The 10,407-nt window shown below is 47.4% G+C and overlaps 1 protein-coding gene across 1 annotated transcript in view; it reads right to left on the reverse strand.

Annotated features, from left to right (window-relative positions):
* LOC139265202 (TLR adapter interacting with SLC15A4 on the lysosome-like) overlaps positions 1-5,754 on the reverse strand; it is a 28,288-nt gene extending 22,534 nt beyond the window's left edge. Inside the window, exon 1 of the mRNA XM_070882129.1 lies at positions 5,575-5,754. The gene's annotated coding sequence lies outside the window, so the exon portion shown is untranslated. The remainder of the gene's footprint in view (positions 1-5,574) is intronic.
* Positions 5,755-10,407: the final 4,653 nt, after the last annotated feature.

Consider the following 10,407-nt stretch of genomic DNA (forward strand, 5'->3'; position numbering starts at 1 on the left):
ATGGGATAGTGACGGTGCCGAAGCAGACCAGCAATGTGTGATCACACATGGAAGGTACTGTCCTTCCTCAAGATGACAACATTCAGGCTCCCACAACTGCCACTTGCGGTCTATACCCGAGCCATCACAGACTGCTGCCGCCGATGCTGAGGCAGTGGAGTCTGCAGCCGGGCCATCCAAGCCCAGAGCTGGTACAGAGAGTCCTGGTAAGCCATCTGTACTATCTCCCCGTCACACACAGCAGCCCTCAAGCAGCCTTGCTGCAGGCACTGAGGTAACATTAAGGAGGGGCACTAGATGAGGGAGGGGGGGAGTCAAGGTAAGGGGTGGCAAATGGCACAGGAAGTCTGACTGAAGACTTTGCCCACCATGGACAGATGTCCTCACCATGTAAATAATGGTTGTAAATATATAATTGCATTATTTGACGCATCCTATTGTTGTGAGTGTGTGTGCTTAATATGCCACATGGATGCTGGTGTGGGATGACTAATGGAAGGAGTCTTTGTACAGACATTGTTTAAGTTGATTGTGTGTGATGGTGTTTCAATGGGAACTTGTGAATTTGATTTTTACTTGCTGGTGTAGGGTTTTGTTGTGCTGTTTGAGTTGACTATTTTGTTGTCGTTAATAAAATGCTGGTTTGACCGTTTTGCATTGGCATCTTGTGTATGGTTGTGGACATTCACAGAGGTGTGCCATTATCATCAGAATTAGCTGCATCCCTCAGCTTCCGCCTTTCAAGAGACCCGACCCAGTATGAGCCGCTGACGTGTGGCTCTTGCACCGGCAGCAGTGCCACACCGTGGATGATGCTCCTCCTGGGGTGGCTGGCCATTCGGGGCCTTGCTAGGCTCCTTGTTCCTCTTCCTTCTCCTGCTGAGGAGGGGCTGCAATCCCCACTGCCAATGTCTGGCCAGGTTGTGCAGCATGCAGCACACCAGAATGACTGCGCGACCTGTTGAGGGGATTATTGAAGGTTGCCTCCAGAGTGGTCCAGGCATTGGAAACCATGCTTGAGCACCCCTATTGTCTGATCGATGATGTTGCACAGTGCTCTCAGGTAGGATGAATGCATCATATGCACGCCCTGGATAGCGGGCATTCACTGCGAGGATGCGCTGCGTGTGGTTGCACAACAGCTGCACGTTCAGGGAGTGGTATCTCTTTCTCTTTCTGAATACCTCGGCATTCTCGAATGGTGCTCGCAAGGCCACGTGTGTGCAGTCAATGGCTTCTTGAACCCTCGGGAAACCCGCATTCCTGGCAAACCCACATGCCCTCCCATTCTGGCTCTCCCTGCTCATTGGGAACATTATGAATTCCATTCTGTGGGTGTAGAGAGCCTTTGTGATGTGGTGAATGCAGCGATGTACAACGTATTGAGAGATGCTGCATGTCTCCGGCTGCAGCCTGGAAGGAGTCAGAGGTATAGAAGGCCAGCGCCACAGTGACCTTCACTGCGACGGACAGCGTAGTCCTGGTGCCGATGTGAGACTACAGGTCTGCCTGTAGGATATGGCATATCTTTTCAGCACTTCCTTTCGAAAGTGCAGCCTTCTTACACACTGCTGCTCAGAGAGCTGGAGGTATGAGCATTGCTGCCTGTAAATCCTTGGAGGGTAAGGCCTCCTATCCAGACGTCTACGGCCTCTCCTCATTCATGGCCTGAAATGGCCAACAGCCCTTCTATCTTGATTCTGCCTAACATGAGCATGGAGTAGGCAACACTGGTGAATTGGTAATGCACCCATTAAATTATTTCACTCAAGTTGTAAGGATCTTGTAATGACAGATAAACCTGCCGCTTTAAAATCAAAGGTTCACACAGCGTGCTCTGCGGAAATGTTGCACTCAATGTGACCTCTGATTAATGCTCCTCCTCCCTCCTTTTAAATAGGCTGCAGATAGCGCCAACAGAATGTGGTACAGCCTGGTTTCTCGGGCGTGATTAGGGGCGGATGCTAAATGAGGTGGTCGCACCTAATTTTGTGAGCGGGGCGCTAGCGGGTCATTGTACGAGAACTGACTTCATGATCTGTCTGAAGATACACAGTGAGGTGGTGACGTTTTGCACTGCCTCAAAACCAGCACCATATTTCCCAGTGGGCAGTAAGCAATTCCAGATGCACGACCGCCCCTCCAGGGTGCTAACTAGGGCACTGCACAACTGAATTTATAGCCTTAGCCTTTTGTATCAGTACAAATAAAAGATGTGTGTGTATAGGTAATACATAAAATTAAGCAGATTTTAAATGTAATTGTAAAGGGTTGGATTGGCAATCGTATGCAAATTCAGTGGAAGAGCTGCGGAATCCCTGACAAACAGTGTAAGTAATGCTTACAATATGTTTCTCGGATTTCTGCAGCTCCTTCATTGAAGTTAGCAATGGACAAGTGAGAGAACCTTCGCGGAAATTCACCCTAAAGTCTCAGACTGAAAAATTAAATGAGTCATATTCAGGGACTGAAAGCAAATTGAACCAGTGGAATGAGTGATGAGCATGATATTGTTATGGTTGATGACTTGAGTTAATGTGTAACTGGACAATCACGGTATACTGTGAGAAAAACCTGACCAGAAATAACACAAAAACGTATTTAAATAGTCAATGTCATGTTTTATAGTGCAGGTCAATTCACTGCAATTACTGTTCAGCTGGAAGGCAACAGCCGAGAATGGGCAGTGAAAAATTAACATTACCAGGAGCTTTTCAAGTAAAATAGAATCTCCATCAATCTATTAGTTGATGTAATCAACATATTGTTATTTTTATTTGTTTTCCATGCTGTCAACTAATCAGCTGGAGCAATGGCCACGGAACTCACGCCTCAGGTTGACAGACCTGGTTCCCGAGCTGTTTGAATCCCGCGGCCTTGCAGGGAAATTCAAAAACTAGGGGGAGAAGGGCTGTTACTGCTTGTAAAGTACCTCATCATGATTTCAATTGGGTCCCCACAGCTGCAGGTCGGGTCAGCTCCACGATAACAGAATCATCTGTGGGAAAGGTGCGTGGGAGTGAAATAAAAGCACGTTCCTGACCCGCTGTCAAAAAAAATAACTTTCCCACCCGACCCACCAGCGATCGCACCTGCTACCGCCACGGAAAATTCAGCCTTCGATTTTCTCTTTCTCAGATCTGAAGTGGGTCACCTCCACTTCCCCGCATTGAACTCCATCTGCTATATTTGTCCACTCACTTAGTATATCTGTATTTCTTTGTAACCTCTTGCTCTCATCTACGCAATTTATCATGCCTCCTACATTAGTGTCATCTAACGTCGATATTCAAGTCTCCATTCTTTCATTCAAGTCATTAATATGGTAAACAGCCGAGGCCCCAATACAGATCGCTGGGGAACACCATTTGTCACACCCTGCCAATCAAAGAATGCTCTCTTTATCCCTATTTTCTGTCTCCTACCTCCAAACCAATTATTAACTCATGTCACAACGTTACTTCCAATTCCATGTGCTTTCATCTTTTCTAAATAGCTGTTGTGGGGAATATTCTTGAATGACTTCTAGAAGTCTATATCGACAACATTCTTAGATGTACCCCTATCCAACATGCTAGGCGCCTCAAACCATTCAACTAGATTATAGGGGCATGCAAGCGACACCCAACATGGTTTCATAAAAAGATCATGGCCCTGAAATTGCCCTCCGCCCTAAACGGGAGCATGCACCCCGTTTCGAGTGTTTTTACCGCCAAGAAGGTTAAGGTGGCCTCTTGAGCGAAATTCCGCTTTTTGTTTTTTCAGACGGACCGGAAGTCGCTCATAATGGGGGTGGAAGCGGTCGACAAAAAAAAAATGGCGGCAGCAGCAGTAGGCCCTCCCCTTTAATGGGAGCCGCACTGCCAATGCAGAAGGCCTCATCCCCCTGCACCACCGCGAAAAAACTTGTTTTGGCACCGCCAGGCGGGAGGAAGATTTTCACAGCGGAATTTCGCCGTCGTGGAGGTACATCGGCGGTGCGCACTGTGAAGACGCACTTAGCATGGATTGGCAGCAGTGGAGCGGTGATAGGGGAGTGGGTCACCGCTGGGATACTGCAAAAGCGGAATTTTGATCATGGCGGCCATTACACGAAAAGTCGGCGGCCATTGCACTCCGCAGCATAGCTGCCACTTTCCGGTGTTAAGAGGCCATCAGGAAAGGAGCAATTTCAGCCCCCATATCTTACCAATCTAGTTGTTTTTTTTGAAGATGTTACAAAGTTAGTGGATGAGGGCAGTCCAGTAGACATTGTCCATTTCGACTTCCAAAAAGCTTTTGATAAGGTAACGCATATAGGCTTCGCTATAAGATTACAGCCTTTGGCATTAGTGGTAATATTTTGAGTTGGATTGCGAACCGGCCAACAGGACATAGACAAAAAGTGTTATAGATTGATTCGGAGTTGTTTGGTGTTGGAACCGTTGCACTTTATTAATTTAATTAATGATCTGGATATAGGGGTGTTGGGACACAACCTGCACATTTGCAGATGATGCCAAGATTTGTGCAAGTATTAGGACTGCAAATGATGTCCGCCTGCTTCAGGCAGATCTTAATGTGCTGGGAGATTGGGCTCATGACTGGAAAATGATGTATAACTTGGATACGTGCAGTGTTATGCAAGTGGCGGTACAAATGCTCAACATTCGTACACCCTCCAGGGAAAGACATTAAAGAAGGTGATAATAGAAAAAGATTTGGGTATTCTGGTGCATACATCATTAATGGAGCATGACCAATGCCGTGACGTAATAGCTAGAGCAAATAGGGTATTGGGGTGTATCCATGGAACATTTGAGTATAAGACGAGGCATACTGTTTTGTCCTTGTACAAGGCCTTAGTCAGGCTGCACTTAGAATACCGTGTCCAGTTTTGGTCTCCTCACCTGGTAAGTGATATAGAGGCTTTGGAAAGGGTGCAGAGGAGGGCCACTAGACTAATTCTTAGTTTAAAGTATCTTAGTTACCACGATAGACTAAAAGACTTGGGACTCTATACTTTAGAGAAGCCACAGACTTAGAGGTGATCTGATTGAGGTTTATAAGATAATGAAGGGAATAGATTGTGTTCCAGTTGACAATTTGTTTCAATTAAATAGGTTAGGAAGGACCAGGGGTCACAATTTTAAGTTGTATAAGACTAGATCTAGATTAGATGTCAGGAGGTGGTTCTTTTCCCAAAGAATAGTGGACCTTTGGAATAGACTGCCGTCTCATGCGGTGAATGCTGATTCGTTGAATTCCTTCAAGCGAGAGCTGGACCTGTGTCTGGCTGGGGTGGAGAGCACCTCTTACAGAAGATAGGTACTGCAGGGAATTCAGGGCCACAGTGATCTCCTGGGCTAGTTTTAATCGCCTAGATTGATTGGAGAGGAATGCCTCAGATTTATTCCCTAAATTGGCTTGGGTTTTTTACCTGGGTTTTCACCTCTCCCAGAAGATCAGATGGTTTCAGGTGGGGTGGAGAGTATATATTGTGATACACAAGGTATCAACATTGTGTGGGAAAGGGTCAATGGAACAGAGAGTCCGTCATTGTTCATATGTTGGTATAGGTCAGACATGACTTACCCTACACAATCCATGCTGAGTCTCTTTGATCAATTCATACTTGTCCAGATGTTCAGTCGCTCTGTCCCTGCTGATAGATTCCAGTAACTTCCCCACAACTGATGTTAAACTGACAGGTCTCGAGCTTGCCTCGTTCCTTTCTCAGGTGCAGCCCTGCTCTGACGCCCTCGGTGTGTGGAGCAATAGATGGTTGAGGAGATGGTTGTTGATGTTGGTGCTGCTGGTGTGCCTGATGCTGGTATTGGGGCTTATTCTGGTCCAATTCTGAGCACCAAGGTGAGACAGTATAAACGGCATCCATGTTGATGTAATAGATGGCAGGTCAAGTAGAAATCAATGAAGCAATCTGTCAATGGTGTAATAGTTAGTAGCAATGAGGTGAGAACATAAAAACATAAGAAATAGGAACAGGAGTAGGCCATTTGGCCTTTCGAGCCTGCTCCGCCATTCAATAAGATCATGGCTGATCTGATCATGGACTCAGCTCCACTTGCCTGCCCGCTCCCCATAACCCTTTACTCCCTTATCTCTCAAAAATCTGTCTATCTCCACCTTAAATATATTCAAAGACCCAGCCTCCACAGCTCTCTGGGGCAGAGAATTCCATAGATTTACAACCCTCTGAGAGAAGAAAATTCCTCCTCTTCCCAGTTTTAAATGGGCAACCCGTTATTCTGAGACTAGTTTTAGTTTCCCCAATGAGTTAAAATATCCTCTCTGCAACCACCATGTCGAGGCCCTCATTATCTTATACGTCTCGATAAGATCATCCCTCATTCTTCTGAACTCCAGTGTGTATAGACCTAACCTACTCAACCTACCTTCATAAGTCAACCCCTCATCTCCAAAATCAACCTAGTGAACCTTCTCTGAACAGCCTCCGATACAAGTAATTACGGAGACCAAAACTGTGTGCAGTACTCTAGGTGTGGCCTTACCAATACCCTGTACAGTTGTAGCAGGACTTCACTGCTTTTATACTGCATCCCCCTTGCAATAAAGGCCAATATTCCATTTGCCTTTCTGATTACTTGCTGTACCTGCATACTCACTTTTTGTGTTTCATGCACAAGGGTCCTCAGGTCCCTCTGTACTGCAACACTTGCAATTTTTCTCCATTTAAATTTTAATTTGTTTTTCTATTTTTTCTGCCAAGGTGGATAACCTCACATTTTCCCACATTATACTCCATCTGCCAGATTTTTGCCCACTCACTTAGCCTGTCTATATCCTTCTATATTCAGCCACTCCTCCTTCTTGTGCCTCCCTAACAGTAACTTCACCGGGCGTTCAGGCCCCCAGTGGCGTTCAGGCCTCTCCGGCGGCGTCCAAGCATTCAGGACCCCTTCGGAGATGACTGGGCCTCTACTTCCCCGCAGTGCTCCAGGTGTGGTCTAGCAGAGCACTGGCAGCGCCCGTGGAACAGTACCAAGGGAGGTAGCTTACTACAGACTTTCATTTTAAACTTTTAATCAACTTGGGAAACTTTTAAACAACTTGGAAAAACTTTTAAAACTTCGGGAGAAACTTTGAAATAACTTGGGAAAACTTTTTTTAAACTTCGGGAGAAACTTTTAAAACTTCTGGAGAAACTTTTAAAACTTCTGAAGAAACGCTTAAACAACGTGGAGGAACTTTCAAAAATTATTTTCTTTTAAACCTTTTTTTAAGGAATTGAATACTGTACCACAATCTAACTCGAAAATAGTTTAGTGTGTTTTATTAGCATCAGTTTCAGTCATTTGAAACGGGGTTACTCACAATGACGCCCGGCAAGCAGGTGTGCCTCCAACCAGATGACCGGGACATCACTCACCCCACCATCCTGCGGCGGGCTCTCATCCCTCCAGCGGCGGGCCTACATCCCTCTCCTCATTGACGGCTGGACCTCTCCTTCCCCACTGGTGACCGGGTCTCTTCTACTGATGAGCATCATGGCTATGACTCTTCAACCCTCTCACTCCTTGCTGGCCTCCCACTCAGAATTCCAGCAGACAACTGACCTTCTTAATGCCTGCCCTTAACCAAGCCTCGGGCCAGCTACCATCAAGTGCGCTACTCAGCGCCGAGCTTGTGGCCAACATCTCACCGTGGGCAATTAGGCTCATACAGCAGTGTCTGGTCTCCAGTCATCTTGGACTCTCTTACCACTGGACCAAGACCTTGCTCTGCTAATCCCGTGTGGTGGCCGGTGTGGAATAGCCACCCCACATTAAAAGAACTCACACACAGGCATCTTCTACTCCATTAACATGAAGTTTGGGACCTGGAACATCAGGACCTTCATGGATAACTCCAACAGCGGCAGGCCGGAACGCCGCACCATCGTAGTTGCCCAGGAACTTAGACGCTTTGACATCGACATCGCCACCTTAAGCGAGACCCGGCGGGCAGGGGAAGGCCAGCTCAAGAAACAAGGTGGAGGTTACACCTTTTTCTGGAAAGGAAAACCAGAGGGAGAACGCCGCCTTCACGGAGGCAGCTTCTCCATCAAAGATGAGCTGGTCGACCACATCAAAGACTCCCCCTGCAGGGTTAACGAATGCCTCATGACTCTTTGACTCACCCTATCCCGGAACTAATGTGCCACAGTCATCAGTGCGTAAGCCCCAACACTCGATGCAACGGATGAGATCAAAGAGGGTTTTTATTCCAACCTTGAAACATCCCTGTCCCGCGTCCCTGTGGGCGACAAACTGATCCTCCTAGGTGACTTCAATGCCAGGGTCGGCAAAGACACAGCCCTCTGGGGAGGCGTGATTGGCAGAGAGGAGTTAGGGAAAGCCAACTCCAGCGGTACCCTACTCTGACAAAATGTCTAGAACAAGAACTCCTCATCACCAACACCCTGTTCCACCAGAGGGACAAATACAAGGCATCGTGGCAACACAAAATGCAGGGAGCAGCGCCATCCCTTATACATGGCCTTCTTCGACCTTACAAAGGCTTTTGATACTGTCAACCGTGAGGATCTTTGGAGCCGCCGTTTCGGATGCCCCCAAAAGTTTGTCAACATCCTTCGCCTGCTCCATGAGGAAATGCAGACCGTGATCCTTACCAACGGATCCATTACAGACCCAATCCACATCCGGACCGGGGTCAAACAGGGCTGCGTCATCGCTCCACCCTCTTCTCAACCTTCCTTGCTGCCATGCTCCACCTCACAGTCAACAAGCTCCTCGCTGGAGTGGAACTAAACTACAGAACCAGTGGGAAGCTGTTTAACCTTCGCCGCCTCCAACCAGGTCCAACCTCTGTCGTTGAGCTACAGTACGCGGACGACGCCTGCATCTGCGCACATTCTGAAGCTGAATTCCAGGATATAGTCGACATATTTACTGAGGCATACGAAAGCATGGACCTTACGTTAAATATCCGTAAGACAAAGGTCCTCCACCAGCCTGTCCTCGCCGCACAGCAGTGCCCCCGAGACATCAAGATCCACGGCGCGGCCCTGGACAACGTGGACCATTTCCCATACCTCGGGAGCCTCTTATCAACAAAAGCAGACATTGATGCGGAGATTCAACACCGCCTCCAGTGCACCAGTGCAGCCTTTGGCCGTCTGAGGAAAAGAATGTTCGAAAACCAGGCCCTCAAATCTACCTCATGGTCTACAGGACTGTAGTAATATCTGCCCTCCTGTATGGCTCAGAGGCATGGACAATGTACAGTAGACCCCTCAAGTTGCTGGAGATATATCACCAATGATGTCTCCGCAGGATCCTACAAATCCCCTGGGAGGACAGGTGCACCAACATTAGTGTCCTCGTCCAGGCTAACATCCCCAGCATTGAAGCACCAACCACACTCGATCAGCTCCACTGGGCAGGCCACATAGTTCGCATGCCAGACACGAGACTCCCAAAGCAAGTGCTCTATGTGGAGCTTCTTCACGGCAAACGAGCCAAAGGAGGGCAGCGGAAACATTACAAAGACACCGCCTTCAAAGCCTCCCTGATAAAGTGCGACATCCCCACTGAAACCTGGGAGTCCCTGGCCAAAGACTGCCCTAAATGGAGAAAGTGCATCTCGGAGGGCACCGAGGACCTCGCATCTCAATGCCGAGATCATGTAGAAATCAAGAGCAGGCAGCGGAAAGAGCATGCGGCAAACCTGTCCCACCCACCCCTTCCCTCAACGACTATCTGTCCCACCTATGACAGAGTCTGTGGCTCTCGTATCGGACTGTTCAGTCACCAAATAACTCACTTCAGGAGTGGAAGCAAGTCTTCCTCGATTCCGAGGGACTGCCTATGATGATGATGATGATGCAGATTTTTTTCCTCTCCACAATTTGCTTTCCCACCTATCTTTGAGAATGGCCTCCAAAGTTGCAGAAAAAACTTGCAATCTCTAGGCACCTAAATTTATCCTCAAACTGTACTCAGTAAGTTCCTTTCCCTTAGAAAAGTAAGCAGGTGTTATGTAAGAGTAGTTATTGTGCTTTCCATGCTCTGCAGTAATGACCTCGATCAATGGTCACTGAACTTTCCCCTCAGCTTGACAGACGTGGTTCCCGAGCTGAGTGATTCCCGTGTGTAATGTGTGCACCTGTGAGTATGCTCACAGGCTGATAGAACTGTTGAGTTGTGAATGGCTTAGCCAGTCACGTGATGTTCACAAGACTCAATAAAACTCCAGCAAGTTGGGTTCGGGGGATCCACGATGAGGCAGGTGGTTGTGAGCCTGGTGGATGAACTGGTAATGTGTAGTGTGATTGTTAAACTTTGCTATTAAACCAACTAGTTCTTAACAGCAATGTGTTGCTATAAATTCTTAAGCAAAGAACCCACGAAGCAAATACATTACATGTATTTAAATTCATGCAGT

The sequence above is a fragment of the Pristiophorus japonicus genome, chromosome 6, assembly GCF_044704955.1.
Source record: "Pristiophorus japonicus isolate sPriJap1 chromosome 6, sPriJap1.hap1, whole genome shotgun sequence".
Lineage (NCBI taxonomy): Eukaryota > Metazoa > Chordata > Chondrichthyes > Pristiophoridae > Pristiophorus > Pristiophorus japonicus.